The following is a 20,680-nucleotide window of genomic DNA, read 5'->3' on the forward strand; positions in this document are numbered from 1 at the left end:
TGGTGCATTTTTTCTTACCATAGTGGTCATTTCTAAAATTATGATCACTGGAAGCAGCTATTTCTCATTCAGAAGAGAAGAACAATAGTTGGCTTGACTTGCACTCTGTTATTCCCTGGTAGCAAGCACATCAACAAGAAAAGGACAGCAAACACCTGTTTTGAAAATAATTTCCTATCCTGCAGTGATTAGACTGTTATCAAGGGAAAATTTTGCAGTCTCAGTGCTATCATACTGGAAAGCTTCACCGGCAGTAACATTTTTAGTAACACAGCTTTTCAAAATAAAATGTAGAAATGTTCTTTCTAAATTGCATAAGACTGTGCCTGTTCTACTCTCCTTTGTTCATACTTGCTCACAAACGTCGCAAGTAATTAACTGCTATCTGAATGAGTCATGGTTCTAAAAGCTTGTTCTTTTAAAAAGACCATGGCAATGAATTCAGAAAGAATGGACGGAGATCAGCATATAACAAAATCAGAAATATTGTTTTAACACACGTTTCATACGCTGTTTCTGAGATGCTTTTGCTCTTTGGCCTTTACATTTCGGAAGCTCAGTAAAATAAGCTCCATAATAAGTGTAGAAAACATATGTGTGGTTAGTCAGTAATGACCAGTCCTCTTGCCTTTGCAGAAACCAAGCAGAAAACTACAGGCAGCAAACGCTGCTGGGAGCAGTGAGCAGCATTACATATAACTAAAGACTCTTGGGCCATCTTACACTATTTTCTGTGTTAACTTACCACAACCGCTTAAAAAACCTGTTCTGTAGTTATATGGAGATCCAAGTGTTTCTCTGTGGTTTAAAGCAATCACAGAAACAGTGACATGGTTCAGCAGACCCAGACACACATAGTAGACAGGCTGAAGGGGTAACTCTTAATTTGGTTTGTAATCATGTGGCCCACAAGCCAGCTAAACCCCACGCGACAGAACAAAGATGCATTAACTGGAGTCTGCTGAATCCTAAGAACCTTCAAGAAGTTTTATAGAACTATTAGTTTAAGAGGTAATCGAAAACTATTTGTAGAGCTATATTTCCAATTCCTGTAAGTACCTTTGTTTCAGTCTCAATGCCATATAATTTATCACATCAGTCATTGTAATATGGGGCATATGATGCAGCCTGGAAAGAGAATGAATAAACTAAGTACATTTCTGTCTTTTTATCCTGTTTTCATCGTCTAAAAAGGAAGTTTCTAAAGATAGAAGAGGAGAGCAGCAGGAGCACTAGTAAGGGATGGAAGCTGCAACAAATCAGTATTCCATTTGCAACGTCAGCCAGCAAACAGCTTTCTGTAAAGCACAGTATGCAAAGAAACTGTTGAGAAACCCTGTTTTTGTTTTAGAAAGAGAGGAGGGACAAAGAAAAATATCTATAATAAAATACATTTTACAACATCTTGCAATTTGTGATACTAGGATAGCCAAAAATCCCTGAACAGGATGAGCTGCTATTAGTTAGTTTACATAAGCATCTGAAAGATCCAAGTTGCAGAAGGTCAGCAATACAAGCCAGTGGCAGCGCCTCAGTGTCAGCAGTTTAGGTTCTACGTAACAGGTTTATGCTGCCACTTCAAATGGTACTGGTGGACTCAACCTTTTCAACACGAAAAAGTCTGTCTAAATAAGAAAAGTACAGCAGAATGGTTCAAGAAAAGAGGCCTAAACTTGACAGAGTTGACTTCTCATAGACCTGCCCTAGAAGCCACCAGTTGTAAGCTCAGGTAAATCAGAGGCAGGGTGAGCATAGGTATGACAAAGAGAACTTAAATTTGAGTCAAATTAAAAGGACATGAGACTTTCTGCTCTCTTCCTCTCAAACTGTTATAAATTTGCCATCCAGAACAAATTAAAAGCACTTTCTACCCCAAATTAATTTGTAAACACTGGGGTCATGGCACACTTTTCCCCTCAAAATTACAGTGGGCACTCCAGGCAGGTCAAAGGAAGCTGCCCTGGTTTTTGTCTTAAACTGACTTCCCACGTGACAGCCTCATGCCACCTGGATGTCGCTACCTCTGTCAATCCCAGCCATTTTTTTTTTGTCAGCCTCAAGTAGAAATAAAAGAAAAAAAATGTCCACATATATTCTTTTCAAAGCTTGATACAGAGACTATTTTCATAGTTGGTGCACAAATGCTCAAGCCTTATCTGGATGACTTCTGCTAATCCACCCGATCACATCAGACTGACAAGCCTTGATTATGCTTACTACATGTTGTAATATGTACAACTGAGACAGTAAACAGCATTTTCTGTATCTATACCTGTGTATAGTGTATATCTATCAGTGTCATGCACTGCTAAGATTGCTTACGCAAACCTCTGGCTTAGAGACTGATTTTACAGTCTAACTAGTGACAGTAAAGTTTAAATACATATAGAGCGTATCAGTAACACAGTAATTAAAAAACAGTAGCAGAAATAAGATGTTTATGAGTCTAAGTATTTTTCATCAGAAAGAAATGTTTGCACAAGAAATCCCAGTGGATCAGATCACATAGCTTTTCCAATTTTTTCACTGAAAACAAAGACTTGTCCTTAAAATTTTTCAAAAACCTTTACAACACAACCTCAAGTGTGTTCACGTAGCAGCCCTCTAAGTTAGTACAATGTGGCAAAAAAAAATTTTGCTTGTCACCTAATTCATACAAGCTTAAGAAAGTCTGATTTGAGAATCAAGTCTCATCTTCTCTCAAGTGGCATAAAAGACAGAAGAAAATGGCTGAAAAGTTACATTTGATCAGTAGGTTCAGAGTAATCTTCAGTACAAACTGGATGGCAATCACTTTGGGAACTTAGTTCCCTTATTTTTTAGCAGTTGCAATGATAGACAGGTGCTTCTCAACAGTGTTGGTTAAAAAGGAAAATGCCACACTATTACTGAATTTCTGCTACTTTCTAAAGGAAATGTGCAAAATTTATAGCACAGGGATATAAAAATTTCTTTTTAAGTACACAGTTTATTAAATGAGTATGACTGTAATTTGGTGGTAAGGGCACTCACTGCATTCTTGGCTCAAAAGACTATGTGCAAATCAAATAAAATGATTATTAGATAAAATACGTAAAACAGGGAAGAATGGAACCTGGACAAGTTCTGGGCCTTTCTTCCCTCATAAGTTCCAAACAATTTCATCATGCTTATCACTCCTTTCAGCTCAGTGATTCCTGATCTTTTTTTCATCCCAGTGGAAAACCTTCTATAGAAAAGGAGTGACAACATAGACATCTCAAAACACCCTTGTAGTCAGAGAAAACTCAGGACAGCTGAAAAAGGTTTTGAATTCCTTGATACAATTTGCTTTCAACCCAACCGGTAACCCCTAACTAGTATTACCAGGCTTCACAGGCAACACCTCCATCCAATTTCTTATCTCCAGGGAAAAAAAAAAGCCCATTCCATTTCTGTAAAACACAGCACACAATTCTACCTTCAGGAAAGGATCTTCAGCTGTTGGTGCACAAAAGTGTCTTTCTTCAGGCTTGATTAAGCCCTGGAAAGATGGAATATTTAAAATATTTTCTGGTTTTAGGGCTTTATTCCATGTATTTCAGATCCTACTTCGTGAAATATAACTTTCTGTATTAATTGTATTACTTAGCTCTGTATCAGTTGCATTATCTCTGGTAGGCTTCACATGTAACACTGTTCTGCTTTTTACAGGAGATCCAGGTGCCCAAGGTTTAGCTGTTGCAAACTGAGAATGGCCATGCCTAACTACTTCTCTGGTTTCTCACTTTACCTGGGAGAGGATACACAGCAAAAACCTTTCTCTTCTCCATGCAGAACAAAACAGTTTCTGATGTAATGCTTTACAATTAACATATAACAGAGAGATGATTGACTTCCATAAGTGGTCTTACCATTTATGAAGTTGGTAACTTTGAAAAAAATAATATTCTTGGAAATATCTTCTTGATCAAGAAATTTTCAAACATCATAATTTTATGTTACAATGCTGGACCATCATGTATGTAGGTATTGTAGGCATTTGGAAAATCGGATAGTACACTTATGTGAATTAAATGTCTGCATAAACATATGTACTTAAACATTATCTTAGTGGGAAGCCATACTGAAATACTACAGCTGATTAAGTCAACCAGGTAAATTCTCCCTACAGATGTAGAAGGAGGTACTGCAAATATTTCCCAGATTTCCTTTTCCTGAAAAGTTGGTTATCTTGTTAATTCTGGAAGGTATTAACTATCCAATAAATTCAGCATATCCCTCGCTGTAAGCTGTCAGGATGTGACATAACATCCTATAACATGATGCTACATGGTACATAATGCCTTAAATTAAAAGGAAAAAGAAAGCAAGACATTTCTTTCAGAGAAATAGTAGGTAGCTAATCTGAATATTTGGGGTAATTGGCTCTAGGAAGAGAGAGAGAGATCATTATTTCAGGTTCCCTAGTGAGTGTTAATTAGTCATATTGCCTCATTGTTTGACAAAGAGAACATTGCTCGTACTGCTAAATCTATAATGACACATAGGCTTTTGCAGCACAGGTATTTTAAACTACCTTGACTGACTGACAGGTGGGTATTTCTATTCATAGTTGAGTGCGCTCACAGAGTCAAAGTTACGTTGTCTCAGAGGCATGAGAGTTTTCTCATCCTGATCACGAGAAGCTTTATTTTTAAACAGCAGAGAACAAATTGCACTCTGACCATTAAAATGAGAGTCCTCTATTTGTAAGCATAAAGGGTACATGCTTTCCTTTAAGAACACGGCCTCAGCGCTACACTTAGCCAGCCGGCAGTCAACAGCTATAGGTAAATTACAAGTACTGTGCTGTCATGTTAGGCATCCAAGTCCAACGTTGAGGTGCAAGAGTGGCAGTATCACGCCTGTCAAGCTTTTGTTGTCTGCTTTTGAAGGCCAGATCTTTAGCACTAAAAACTTAGCTAAGTGAGAAGCCGTATCACAAAGACAGCTGTATTGCTCTCTATATCTTTGACATGACTACATTGTCCAAAAAGAGAGAAGAGAAATATTGGCTCTACTGCCTACACGAACCTCAGAGTCAGGTTCTTATTCCAAATAACATTAATTTATTGAAGTCAAACAGTTCAATAGAAAGGACTTAGAGAAAACAACTAGAAATTTATGTGATGGTCTGACATTCCCAGACATGTGAAATGTTTTCAAATTGTTCTTCTGCATCCTCAGATCTGAAGTCCCTTCCCTCTTAAACAGGATTACCAACCGCAACAAGATGTGTGGGAATTGTGTGTGAGCGGTTATCGGATTTTCTTCCTCGCCCTTTTTAAAAGGAGAAACAGAAGACCTAGCTCAGGCACTCAGACACCTGTTAAGTACCATGCTCTGTCTTCTTCAGTGTATCTTGCTCCTTAGCAGGGTGGATCCTCATTCAGTTCATTAGCTTCTATGTGCACTTGTGTGAGGCCTCAACAGGTAAGAAGTGACAAATTAAAGCTGGACTGATGAAAAAGTTCTTGCTGTTACTATTGTGTTCTGACTTTCTTAATCTGTTTAGCTAAAACTTACAATGCTTTGAGAGCCAATTAATGAATTAAACAGACTTCCCTACCTTGGAAATGTTTTCAGAGGGCAGAGCAATGGCAAAGAATAGGAAGAACTTCACTCATTAAGCCATCGTGGCATGTCTGGCAGAACAACTGGATGCCTATCTCTTCCCATGAACTGTATGAACAATACTGGTAACAGCGCAGGAGATTAACCACGATAACCTGAATCCCACTATGGAATTACAGTTTTGTCAAGAACAACCCTGTCCCAGAAAAGACTGTATTACTTTTTATGTGTAACAATGTTTCCCTCGCAGTCCAGATCTAAGTGCACTTACTGGTTACTCTTATCTGAAAAAAAAATATATAGACTTCCATAAAATACACAATATTCAGACTTTTATATGGTACAACTGTAAAAAAAACCCTGTCTTGGTATAACTTTACTGACTGCATTGAGCAGTGCTCAATGACTACAGTACTAGACACACTCAGAAGATCTATTTTCATTTTAGGTAGAACTTCTGACCTCTTTTCTCTCATCTACCTCACAAATATAATGGGGATTTGTCTTCATAAAATATAATGAGGCTTACATTACTGTGTAATTGCTAAGAATTAACCTGACCACCATTAGTCAGCATGAAAACGTATGCGTCTCATAACAATGAGATTCCGTCAATGTCTAAAAAACAGGAGTACCTTTTATCAGAGGTGATTACACCATGTATGACATTGAGGGGTCAAAAACTCCACCCATAGTGTGAGAACATGCAGCAATGAAAAAAAGTTACTACTGATTCATAATGACATTTTAAACTGGCATTAGGTATGGTAATTGATATGATATGATAATAGTCATCTGTATCCTATCTTGTCCACCTAAACTTCAAAATTTTTCACAAGAACTTTAAATAGCAAGACTCCAGCCGTCCTGTGACTAAATTTTTAGGTCATTCTTCCATGACAAGAGAATTGGTCCCACAGAATTCAGGCCCCTACGTATTATTCCCCTCCAAGGGCACATGAGAAGTCCCTATTATCAACAGAGGTACGTATACAAATTGAGAAAAGAAGATCTCTAAAATGGTCTTTTTAAACCGTTCTAATGATACCTTGCTTTGCAGCATGTGGCATTTAACATTTTCAAGGCACCACACAGACAGTAACTAATGAATCCTGACAACACCCCTGTGAGGTAAGTGTCTATAATCATCACCATTTACAGGTGGTGAAGCTGACACGGAAGGCCAACTTCGTACATGAGCTACAGTAGGGATACATTTAGCCAGATTAGTTAAGTGTCATAAAGAATTTTAAACAAGTCCTTTCTGCATGTTCACAGCGGAGCTGGAACTGGAACCTGGGGTTTCCTCTCTTCAGTCCTCAGACCTAGGACAACACCGTGCTACCTTGGGGGCTGGGCTAGATGACCTCTAAAGGTCCCTTCCAACCCAAATCATTCTATGCTTCAAGCAGTTCCAGGCCACACCTTCAGCTGCCATCAGCAGCTGCAATTTTTCTAAATCCAGCACAGTTGTAACTGCTTACACCAACACTGAACTTTGTCCAAAGGCTTTCTGAACAGTTTTGCACAAAAACTCTTTATGCCTGATTAAAAAGAAATGAAATGTCTTTTTCTGGCAGCACCTGGTCTCTCCAGGAACACATGTTTACATTTTGCTGAATTACACAAATACACTACGCTTTTTGGATCGCTGCAGACATATTAATATTGAACTGCAGGCAACCACATGTTGGTAATGAGCCCATTTTGTGTCTTGGCTCATGGAAAAGAATGTGGAAATACCTTGTTCTGTGGTATTTTTCCTCTGACAGTACTGATACAGTGCCGCAGGCACTCTGAAAATAATAGCATAAGGTTAACTGACAATTGCATGTGTATTTACACCGATAGCCTGATATTATCATATTGTTAAAGAAAGAAAAAATCTGGGGCTAGAATATGCAACTAAATAAATTTCTAGCTGGTGAAAGCAAGTGAAGCTAGAAGAGACATTATGCTCAGACTGCTCACACAGTCCACACGTTCTGTACACACGCCATTTCAGAAACCTCTGAGAATCCCAGAGGAGGGGCAAAGACGCAAGCAAGGCTTTAAACAGCAGTAAAACATCAGCCCAGCAGTACTTGCATACCCGCTGCTCCCATGGAAGTTAATAGAAGTTTTAAGCTTTTCATAAACGCACTATCAGGCCACACAGAGCAAGCAAATTAAGCAATGAAGGATTCCTCTAAAAACAGACTGCTTCTGGCAGCTGGAATTATCTACAAACTTTTCTTGAAAACAATAAGACGCTTTTTTCAGGAACCAGGGGAGAGTCTGCAGGCCCTAAGTTGCAAGTTCTCAAGGAACTGTATTCGTAGGACAACTAAAAATTAGTGTAATTATATAACACAGATGTATTTTTTACATGTAGCATGGCACACAAAATGCAGTAATGAGACATCCTAACTGAAACTATCCTGCTGGCTTCTCCACGGCTCCCATCCTTCCATTCTGACTAAGCAGAGAGAGAGCTGCTGCATTCAGTGCAGAGAGTCTGAACAGACTCTCTCTACCTCTCACTTGCGCCGCGCTTTGCAAATCATCTCCTCTCCCCCCACATCACCCATGCTCCTTCTGTGTCTCTTCCCATCTGCGCAAGTTCCCATTAAGCCATACAACTTACCCTCAAACCACTGCTCCATAGCCTAACACTTCTCACACCTACAAAGTACAACCAGGTCCCTCACCTGTGCTTAGAAAGCATGTCTTGTTTTGTGTAAGGCTTTTGTTAGGAATATTGTGCTGGGTGTTTATGAAGTTACAATTCTGTCTCTGTAAGCCCAGTATTTACTACCTTTACTATGTACACTTTTTCCCTTTAACTTTGCTGACCTGCCACATAAAATAACTCTTGTGTTTTCCCTGTAAATTAATTATCGTGGGGCTTTTCATTTTCCTTTAGCTTAGACGGACATAAGCAAGTTTCACTTACATCATTTTAATTCAGTAGGAAGTTTTATTTATCAATTTCTCTTCTGTACAACCCAAATTGAGTCCTTGAAGCATATATTCTGTAGCTAGAGATGATTACCTGGAAGTTTAGGTTGTGTGATGGTTTTAGTGTTGATCACTGAAGAATTTAAGAGGCGATTTCTGGGAAAGTACACTATACCTAACCTTTTCACCAGTTGTCTCACTGCCTGACTTTAAATATACTTTTTACTCAATCAATAATTTCTTAGCTGACAAAAACAATTTTCTAAAAGCTGTGGTAGTATCTAGAATTTGTTATACAGCGGTAATTCAACTTGTCATGTTGTCCAATAGAAATATTACCAGAAGGCAATCCACCAGTTTCAGTCACTGTCACCAGAGTTTAAACAACAACACGGCATTTGAGAAACAGGGGTTTGCTATAAAATCTGCATCAGCTAGTGGTGGCAACTTTCCCTATCATGTCACCTTAGGTGGTGGACTCAGTCAATACCTTTTGAATTGTTTCTTACTCAGAGTAAAAGAAACTGTGCAATGCAGAGGACTGAAAAAAACTTTTAGACCAACAAGCTGGCACATTGAACGTGACACAGTTTTGCTACCTGTCAGAGCAATGCCCTTAACAATTATTAGAGCCCTTAACAAATCATTAGAGCAGAGCCCTTAACAAATGGGTACGCATGTGCCCACTGAGACAACCATGCAAGGCAAGGGAGAGTAATCGGGAACACAAGAATCTCAGATCCTCTCCTTGCCTCCCTCTTTCCCTCCCAGCTGGTGAAGCCATCTCCAGTGTCCCCAGTACCTGGGAACCAAAGGCTGCAGAAGAAAACACAAAGGAGGGCTACATCAGCACCGCAGTGTGCCTGGGGAGCTGCTCCATGCTGTGCAGGGCACAGGCGGGCACAGCTCCTCCGCCAGTAACGAGGAGCCAGGGCCATCTTCTACTCTAAGCAACCATCTGGTCTGCGCCACGGGCCAAGCCAGCTCACCCTCAGCTGAGATGCCGGGTCCGACTTCCAGGTCTTGCACTTCCAAGTCTTTTTGGGGGTGCTCATGTCCAAAAGATAATACAGCTAACAAGATAGATTTTTAACACAAAATATTGTGTGATATTAACAAAGACCACAATAAAAGAAACCAGAGTTTAAGAAAAGTGGCTTTAAGAGCAGATTTGTTTCTTCTGTCCCTATGGCAGCACTGATTTGTGTTCATCTGCTTTGCATGACAACAGCCTCCCAGTCCCAAATGCACGACTTTCTAACATGTACGTGCTCATTTTGATCTTGTGGTGTCTAGCACTGACGAAAGAAGTTGTGTAACGCTGATGCGATCCTCAAAATAGCACCTTAGCAGCTAAAAGCTAGGGCACAGATTTTTACTAATTCCTGCTATATTTAGCATTGTGCTGCCTTACAGTTTCCCCAATAAGCTTCTATTAAGTTAAATGCCTAATTCAAACATACCAAAGGCCCAACAGTACTGAAAGAAAATAGCCCAACAGCAAGGTCACTTGCTTCATAAACCATCGCAACTGATGTCAAATTTTCACAGGCACTCTAAATCCAGGGCTTGAACAGGGACACATAAGAGTTTCAAACAGAGAGAATTCATCCTCTTTGTTTGCCTGGAAATACAGTTTATCATGCTCAAATCCGTAGTACAGAATCTGTAAACAAGAATTAAGTTTCAGAGACTTTTCCAAAAACTCAGTTCTGTATTAAATCTAATTAAAATTAATTACTTTTGTGTGTGCTCAGTGAGTTGTGGCTTTTGCCATGTTCTTCACTGTAGGAGCTGATTCTCGATAAACTTTTCATAAAGCCCAACTGTATTTGCAGAGATTAGAAAATAACTATACTGTGGAGCAGCACTGAGTATTACAGTACCGGTCACGTTAGTAGCACATGTTAGTCTAAATATATGAGACAAGAAGCAGCACAGATGATCCTCTGCTGTTATTTTCCAAAGAAAGTGCATTGCCTTACAAGCTATTAAAATCATAGTACCAGCGTTTTGTAAGCAGTGCTACAACAGAAGACACCAGCCAAATTCAAAATCAAATCATTTTGCTTTCCCACCATAAAGACTAGCCCATTTAAAGTATATTCAAGTAATTTTTTTAAGAAATAAAAAACCAAATCTCCTTGATTTTTTCCCACTTTTTTTCCCAGACAAGGACTATTATTTTTTGTAATTTTCAGAATTTTAGAATTTTACAAAATTACACTAACTTGTGAATAGTGGTAGTCAGCTTAAATCTGCCCTTCCAAGTGACTCAAATACGCTACTGAAATATTGAGCCTAGTTCTACATTTTCCCGGTCCTGCAGCTGTGGCAGGGATCAAGGCAGGGTCTGCTGTGGCAAGCTGGTTCCCCGGACCAGCACTGCTGCCTGTTGTGATGGGGAGCAGCACGCCTGCTCTCCCAACTCGCTGCCGGCTGCTCATACAGAAGAGACAACACGGTGCTGCTGTCAAATTCAGAATAGCAGCACGCTTCATCAGGATGGCTTTACCTCCCACACTGGCAGGGCATCTGGAGGGGGTTTCAGCAGAGGGAGCCCAAGCACAGGCTGTTGGTGAGGGACAGGCAGAGCCCTTGCCCTACAGCAGGACCTTGGGATCACACCTTCCAGCCTTTGGCAACAATTTGTACCTGCTCTGTTCCATTTCTCAGATAGGAAATTACCACCATTTGATATTTTCCAAGAAGTAGACAGGTTGTATGTGTTATGGTTATGTGCAACTCTCAAAGGCCACACTTGTAACAAAACCTGTCAGGTTTTACCTGTCTGTTAAGAAGGTCTATCAGCACAAACCTGAGGCAGTTCCTCTTGGCCTAGGCCTCCAGGACTACAGCTTGTTTCCCCTTTCAGCAACAGTGTCAACTCCCAAATTAAGAGTAATATTAACATACTTCTAAACTGTTTTTAATTAGTTCTTTAAATAGCTGAGTTGATTTTTTTTTTCCTTTTACACATACAAAAATTTTCTCTATTTCATCTTTTCACATTTCTGAGCCGGATGCAACTGTTTCTTGCCTTACAATGGCAATCACGCTCATTTTTCTCTTTTATCTCCTTCCTGACCACACGAAGAAATAGTGGACAACACTGGCAAAATTTTAATCCTTATCATAACATCTATTGGTACGGCTAAGCAAAACATAACAGGGTGCATGTGCCGTGCAGGATTTGATTAGTAAAGTTCTTAAGACCCATCTTACATTCACGTCTATTTCTTTTAGAGGAGGGAATACATAGAGTTAAATGCAACCAAAGGTATAATATCATCAAGCATTTTTCATGGGGGAGACTTGCATATAGACATGTACCTTACAACCAGCTATATGTCCAAATCACTCCATTCCAGCTCCTCCTTCATCAATCCTTCTCTTCAGTTACAGTTTCTCTTTATCAAATTCCTCAGAAACTTCAAAGCTTCACTTCTTTTTCAAACTGGTATAGTTGGATCACTTGTATTTTCTATGTATTCCAAACTGTCTCCACAAACTTACAAAAACAAGAGCAATCCTACCTTCTTAGTGTCGGTCAGGTTCAACACACCAGCAAAGGCAGGCGAAAACTTTTGTTTTTTAACAAATGAATACAGTTTTTCGTAAACATAAAATATTTTAAGGAAAGTAAAGATTCCTTAATATTGAAGAGATTAAAATATGAGAAATACTTCCCCATTTATTCTAAATTTGAAGAATTTCTTTGTGCTTTTTTCCCCTCACAGTCTCTACTCATTTACCTAAACTCACCATTCACTCTTGATTAAATATTTGCTTTACTGATCTTTCTTTGCTGTCACAATCCAAAACACAAAATTGTTAGGACATGTTTAAGAGACAATATTTTTAGGACAACATAACATTGTGCATATAAAGGCAGCCAAAAGCTGCTGAAGAGTTTCAAATCTAATGAGGCATAACTTATAGGGAGAGGTAATTTCTTCTACCAGATTCACTGAATATTGCCATAGAAAGCAAATGAACCTTCAGCTGCACAAGCCACTCTTCAGATTCTTCTCCACCTCAAAGCTTTTTTTTCCAGCTATGTTTATTAAATATTTTACTTTTCCCCATAATCTTCCCTCTCCTCTTTGTAACATCACGGCTACACCAATACTACTGATTCTTGCTAAGGTAACTGAAAGTGCTACGGTGGAAATGCAATACTTGGAAACTGCATTCCAGATTTTTCAGATACTGCATGCACATCATTATTGTTTCAGTTTTTGGGGTGTTGCTGCCTGTTATATATAAGGAATATGATACTTAATAACTTAGTATTGGAGAAGGAATATTAATTGGAAAAGATATATGAGACCCCATTCTTCTTCCATATTGAGGAAGGTGTACAAAACATAAAGTGATGAAAACCTTGATTTTCTGAGTGTACACACTTCAGATCCCCTCAGCATTATGGCTTATGGTCTCCCACTTTCCTGGGATACACCACTTGGGAAAACTGTTATATACTAAAAAAGCAGCATTTATTTATCTGTCCCCCTAGGCGCCGGCAATTTCCATGGCAGCTCTGACAGCACAGCATCATACCTGCTGGGATGAGGTGGAATGTTGTCATACAGCTGAAAGAGAGCTGGCAACTAGTAACAGCTAGGTAGACCAAGTAAATATATTTTAAAATTAAACTAAGAATGCTTTGCCAGTTGGTATGTTTTGCAAACAAACTTTAATTTACATTACTCTTTCAAAAGTCTGCGGTGTGGTCAGCTATTTGTAGCAATTGCAGTGATCTCGCTACCATCTTGTCCGTTATTAAATTTGCTTTGTTTTAAAAAGCGAGATAACCACTAGCTGCAACATTTGCTGCTCACCTCGCCAACAAACCATGAGCAATCTTTTAATCAAGGCTTTCGATCTGGGCCATTATAACGCAAGGGAAACTGCACTTTTTTTCCTTCCTCTGTTCTCTTTCTGAACCTGATCCGCAGCAAAGCGCAGCAACAGACGAGATAAAGGCTTCAGATTAACCTAACTTCTCAGTGTTATTTTTTGAGGTTAGAAAATTATTCATTTTTCTGGGACTAGTGATACTTGACCATATCCTCCAGGACTGTAAATTATAATAGCCTGATTGAATGGAGCGGACCTTTGACAGCTGATATTAACAGTACATCCGCCTCACCACGTGTAACCTACCAGTATTCAGCCACTCTACAGAGAAGTATGGAGAGACTGGACTGGAACGAAAAAGGAAACATAAAAATCAACAATTAGATTCTCTCGCTAAATGAAAAATAAATTTTGAGTCAAAAAAAAAAAAAAGTTTCTGGCCAACCCGAAGGTCAAGGGCGAAATTCAGCAGCGCTTCCACCAGGCGCTCCCCCTGCTCCTCCTCCCCCGCCCTGCCCCGGCGCCAGTTCGCTGCCCTCAACCACCCACCGGCCGCGGGGAGAAGGCCCGCCCCAGTGCGGGGAGGGCTGCGCCGAGGCCAGGGGAACGTGGCGCTTCGCCCGCCGCTCGGAATCTTTTCAGCCTCCCCGGCGCAGCCCGCCTCCGCGCTCCCGCCCCCACCTGAGGCAGGGCAGCGCGGCGGGGCGGCCCGGCGGAGCGCGGCCCGGGCAGCGGCCTGAGGGCCGCGGGAGGTAGGCGCCTGGGCCCGCTCCGCTCCTGCTCGGTTCAGAGGGCGAAACGCCGTTGTTGGGGGCCCGGCGGGGTGGGAGATCGGAGCTTGGGAGCCGCCTGGTCACACCTGAGCAGCTCCCGGCTTGCAGAGGGCCGAGGCAGCTCCTCTGCCAAACCGTGGTCGGGCCGGGGTCCCGCCATGGAGGGGTCTCACCAGCCTGCCCTCATTTACCTGCTGGCTGCCAGGTGAGAAGACGGTCTTGAAACAGTGAGCCCAGTAACGCTGTGTGTGTCGCAGACATGTTAGTATGAAAGAGTGGAGAGTAACGTGCGCAGCGCTGCAGCTGGGGACCGACCTGCGCGTGAGAAACGAAGGCGGTTAGAAGAACCAAGGCAGTGGTGCGTGTACCGCCCTGGCTGTGGACAGTGACAGGACTCCACTGCCTTCCCTTGCAAGGTGTCCTTATATGCAAGCTTTTCATATCCAGTCTGTTCTGTGAGTACAAGTTAAATGTGCTGTGAAGCTGCGTTTCTTAGGAAATACATCATCCATCAGATAAACTGCCTTCAACTCTGACTGGGAGTAGAGTAGCCATTTTAAACTCAAGACCACGTCTGCCAGCTTGGCAGATCCAAGGGTTGCTATTACTATTCTGAAAATACGGTTTCCTCAGTCTTGCACTCCAGGATTAACTACTCAGTGCCAGAAATGACGGTTTCTTGCTGCTGAAGAGATGTTCCAACTGATCTGCAGCATAGTACATAAAGTGACAGGAAGGGTGTATTTATACAGCAGCTTGATGGCCTCTTCGTTAATCAGTCCTTGGGATGCCTTTCAGGGTCAGACTGCTCTAGGCTAGATACGTTGCCTTTTTCCCTCTTTGACGCCATTTGCATACTTTTTCCTTAATTAACTGAGCTACGTGTGTATTTTCCCCATGGAGCAGGTGCACTGGCTAGATGCCATTCGACTGAAAGAGCATTCAAAATACTCGTGTATAAACTCACCTCTGGGCAGGTACCATGGACTTGAGGAGGGATTTTTAAACACAGACTGATACAGTTTCTCATTTTATTTTTCTCTACCGTGTAACGGAATGCCACGTCTTAAATAACTGAACACCTTCTACTGCATTCAGCAAGGAGCAGTTGGCATCACTTTACAGGAAATGGAGAAAGTGGCTGGTTTAATAGCATAGTTTCAGAGAATTACCTCAGCAGTGTTTCAGCTGGTTCCTTTGCTATAAAAATTGCTGCGTTAGATCATCTGCTAAAGATGCTGTGGTTCAAAAGGACCATTCGTACACAAGAACCAAACACAAAATTATTGTTGTGCAGAATCACATGGTCTTATGGGAGGGAATGTGAATGAAAAAGATAGTTATCACTACCAGTCTTAACTGCAACGTATGAAGACTCTCACAAGAGAAGCTTGAAATTTATAACTTCATGTTTATCATGCTTTTCTTAATTTATAAACAGGGCACTTGCCCACTTACACGTAGGCATTCAAATTTGTGTTCTTAAAAACACTTGCACAAAAACTCTAAAATTACAGTGTATATTGACATAAATGAGGTCCTCAACTCCTCTGTCAGCTACATACACTTTTACCCAAGAGTTCAAGGAAGCAGTTTTTTCACTAACTCCATGGCATTTTGAGTAGTCTCTTCTGTTTAGCACTATATTCTAGCAAGATGAAGCCCTGGAGATTTGACACCATCCTCAGTCCTCAGTTTTGATCCATTCTGTTCCATTTCTGCTCACTCTGTTTCCTCTTAAGCCTTTCTGCTACTGTGCTAGGCTTGGACTCGTTTTTTGACTATGAGCAACGAGTTTTAAAACAAGTCATCCCTGTGACAATCCCCATTTTTTCTGTTAAAGGTCAGACGGATCTCTTGAGTAATTAAAATTAACTCTTTCTCAGAGGAGATATTGCTACTTATCATAGTCATTCTTATTGTCAGAGGAAGGACAGTTCAGTAATAATATGATTAATTTTAAGACAAACTTGGATGAATGAGGAAGCTTTAAAGTCTGATTGCGACGTAAAGGAAACAACGTATTTCTCTTACATACACTGGAAACTGTAGAAGTGTAAGCAAAGCCACTGCAGCAAAAACCGCCAAAATGAGTTAAAAGACACCTCAGTGACTTTGAAGGGCATTACATCAACCCCCAATATAAACAGTAAATTAATATATATATAGCTGGGTGGAAGGAAGACAATAGCGAAAAAAAGGTTTCACTCTTCGAGATAATACTGCCATGTGCTACTGCGGCCAGTTAAACTCAATGGTTGGTAAAGCAGTTTAATGCACTGAAACTACATCATGATTTTTATACTATGGAACACAAAAAATGCAATTAACATACAAAACATTTTTTTAATATATTTGCTAAATTAACATAGTTCATTTAAACTTGGAACAATTTGTTCTTTTTTTATTTTCTTTCTCCTTTTCCCCATCTTGAATAGTAAGAGTAGTTGGGTAGTCACAGAGATTTTTTTTTGTGATATAATATGATCCAGAACGTGACCAGTGATGAATGGCATTCCTCAGGAGGCAGTAATAGGACCAGTGCTGTTTAACATTTTTGTCGGCCACATGGGCAGTGGGACTGAGTGCACCCTCAGCAAGTTTGACGATGACACCAAGCTGTGTGGTGTGGTTGACATGCTGGAGGGATGGGATGCCATCCAGAGGGACCTTGGTAGGTTTGAGAGGTGGGCCCGTGTGAACCTCATGAGGTACAACAAGGCCAAGTACAAGGTCCTGCACATGGGTCGGGGCAATCCCAATCACAAATACAGGCTGGGCAGAGAATGGATTGGGAGCAGCGCTGAGGACAAGGACTTGGGCGTGCTGGTTGATGAGAAGTTCAACGTGACCCATCAGCATGCACTCACAGCTCAGAAAGCCAACCATATCCTGGGCTGCATCAAAAGAAGCGTGATCAGCAGGGCGAGGGAGGTGACTCTGCCCCTCTACTCCACTCTGATGTGACTCCACTTGGAGTCCTGGGTCCGGCTCTGGAGCCCTCAGCACAGGAAAGACATGGACCTGTTAGAGCGGGTCCTGAGGAGGGGCACAAAAGTGATCAGAGGGATGGAACACCTCTCCTAGGAGGAAAAACAGAGAGAGTTGGGGTTGTTCAGTTGGAGAAGAGAAGGCTCCAGGGAGATCTTACTGCAGCCTTCCAGTACCTGAAGGGGGCCTATAGGAAAGCTGAAGAGGAACTTTCTACAAGGGCATGTAGTGATGGATCAAGGGGTAATGGCTTTAAACTGAAATAGGGTAGATTCAGACAAGATATAAGGAAGAAATTCTTTACTATGAGGGTGGTGAGGCACTGGAACAGGCTGCCCAGAGAAGCTGTGGCTGCCCCCTCCCTGGAAGTGTTCAAGGCCAGGTTGGATGGGGCTTTGAGCAACCTGGTCTGGTGGAAGGTGTCCCTGCCCATGGTGGGGGGGTTGGAACCAGATGATCTTTAAGGTCCCTTCCAACCCAAACCATTCTATGATTCTATGACCTCATCACAGAAAAGTTTTTCTCCTGTATGCCCCCCTCAGTGACATGCCGTTTTCCAACTAAGAAACTTACACATGAGCTTCCAGTGATACCTGGAACCACTCCTTCATCTAACTAGGGTTTTTTCTGGCCCACTTCATTCTCTCACTGCTTTGTTTTTCTTATCTGGATTGCAGCCAATACCCTTGACCACAGGTGATGTTTTGGGGTAGCAGGATTCAGGTATATCAAATTTTGAAATGATTTTTTTTCCTCAACTTCAACAGTTTGCATATCTGCCTTTACTGCTCTGCTTAGTTGGTCCCAGCTCATGAAGACATGCCATTGCCTGCAATGGGAAAAGTAAAAGTGAATGAAGTTCTATTTCTTTTTTATAATCTTCCGTACAATAGATGAAATCATGTTCCTGATAACTCCTTTCACGTTGCTTCATGAGTAAAGAACATACATTAATCAGACAGTACTTGGAACAGAGCTTATCTCATAACATTAAAGCAACCAGGACAAATATTTGCAGCTGTACATAAAAGGCAGCAGGTAAGCTTCTGACTGATCAGGGTTTTTCATTAAGTGGTAATGTATTGTCTGTATGATACTCATTGTTTCAGTGTTAAAAAAAAAAAAAAAAGGTTGTTCTCTTATTCCTTCCAACAGCAATATTGTGGTTTTTAGATTTGAATGTGGATAACAATTAGAAGCTTGAGTAAGTTGCTGTGTGGGAAGAGGTGCAGCACTAAACTTACACCCTAGGGAAGCAGGATTAAAGTTTTGGTGAAATACTTCTGTGTTCTCCATTGTTTTGATGGCTTTAGGGGCTGAATGGTTTAGCTATAAGAGCTTGTCACCAGCTGCCTGGGGAAGCAACACTGCACAGAATCCTCTAGCAAAACTTCGCACCTTCCCAGCTTGTTACACACCTCGTTTCCTGGGCTTTATCCAGGGGGTGCCCCCACTCCAGAAGTTCCTGAGAAGATAGTCTGTAGGTATTGCTTTTAATACCTTCAGGAAAAATAAGAGGACGTTATACTCCCTTTATGCATTTTTGCCCTCTGCGTGTAATCAGTCATATCCGTTATCTGTGAAAGGATTTTATAAGAGCAGATGTTTGACTCGTATAACAGAAAAACATTTAGTAATTCACTGAGGGAAAACTCCAACATTGTCACTTAAAATCTAACCAAAATTAACAATATTTAGCAACAAACTACAATAAAAGTCCATAAAATAAAAAAATTCATCTGATTCACTGAACGCACCAACATTTGGAGAAAAAAGCTACAAAATGTGACTTCAAAAATCTTTTACAATCTTTATAGAACATTTAAGTCCATGATTTGTTTGATAAATTTCAGATGCCACTTCAGTTTAATTACATCAACAGAAAGATACTTAAGTGAAGCTGCAGGGAGATAGCAATTTGTATTGTCTATAATTTCTTAAGCAGCCCTGCTCTTGGCATGTCAATCAATAGGACGTGATGTCTGGTTATTTGAAGTTCATCATATATCATTTAGCACTGACCGTCACACCCTATCCTCAGCAGGGCAATGTATTATAGGTGAAGTCAGTCAAATGGCTAGGAAAATGGATAGAAACCTATTCCTTTGTAGTATGGCATACATATATTTAATAGCATAATAAATAATTAGAATAAAAATATACTGCATCCCGTACATTTTCCTGTAACTATGTCACTTTCTTCACTCACTTAGAAAAGAGCTCATTTTTTTCAATTGTCACAAGTGAGGTACTGCCAATAAACAAAGATAAAATGTGAATCTTTCTAGTATTAGCAAATGCATCTTTGCCCCCTGATCTAACTTTCCAAAAGCTCCCACCATTATGCTACCGAGACAATGCCACAGATCCTTTACAGGCAAATCCAGGAAGAACAGTAGCCAAGTAAGGATATGAATCTATCATTTGTTTAAATTCACCTTCTGGTACATCTTGGTAGGTGACACTACATTAGACTGAATTGTCTGAGAGTTGAGAGCGTACATTGAGGAAATACAACAATGTGCTTGCACTTGTCTCATACTCTTTCCTAAATTCACGACCATTATAGGAGACCTGTTGTTTCCAGTGATGAAAGCTATTAGCTCAAGAACCAAGCGGGATACTGCATTATTCTAAATTAGCAGGTTGGGGCTGGGGCGCAGGTTGTTTCCCGCTCCCTCGGCACACCGGAGTTCACATTGTACCTACTTCCCACAACGTCAGAGCTACGCATGCAAAGAGTCTCAAGCCGGGGACATACCACCGGTGAAATGCATCTCTAAGGGCACCTGAAAGTAGTGCACACAGTCAGAAGGAGGTAGCTTGGTTAAAAAGGCAATTAAGGGAAGCAACAGCTCTGAGAAGGCTTCAGCTTGTTAGAACAGAAAAAAGGGTAAGAGGGAGCCGTTGCTAACTGGCAGCCATACTGTCTTCCTCTTGGATAGGCACCAGGATGAAAGACAGTCACAACGCTGAAAGACTTTTTACGGTATTTTCTGACTTGCTCAAATCCTGCTGTCTCCTCAAAAGGCTGACACCTCTTTATTGCTACTGTATCCTCCCTGCCGCCTCTTACTATCTACATGCATTGAATCATTCCCAGCAGCTCCCGCATGTCACTGTTTCCTTCTTCCCCTGTGTCCTTCTCCCTGTGATACAGTCGTCGCCATCAGGGAAGGCATACCTTCTCAGATTTTGCTAATCTAATTTGCCGCAAGGGTGGAAAATCAGGAAGGAAGAAAAGTGACTGAAAGCACGGATGTGCAATTTTTGCAAGAATATAAATAGAAATGCTGAGCAGTTTTATGCCATGTTCGTACCAAGTCGTCAGATCACATGGGGTTCCCGCCCTCCTGCAAAGACCATTCTGAGGATCTCTGTGTTGTTTAATGTGGAGTCAGTAGCTCAGCACATATGGGTACCTGGGACAATATCCCAGGGATACTAGATTTTGAATCCCTGTGTGAAACAGAGTTAATTTTCTCCATGACACTGCACTTTCCAGATCCATTTTACTAGCTTTTACATGAAGGCATAGA

Source organism: Opisthocomus hoazin, chromosome 7 (assembly GCF_030867145.1).
Source record: "Opisthocomus hoazin isolate bOpiHoa1 chromosome 7, bOpiHoa1.hap1, whole genome shotgun sequence".
Classification (NCBI taxonomy): Eukaryota; Metazoa; Chordata; class Aves; order Opisthocomiformes; family Opisthocomidae; genus Opisthocomus; species Opisthocomus hoazin.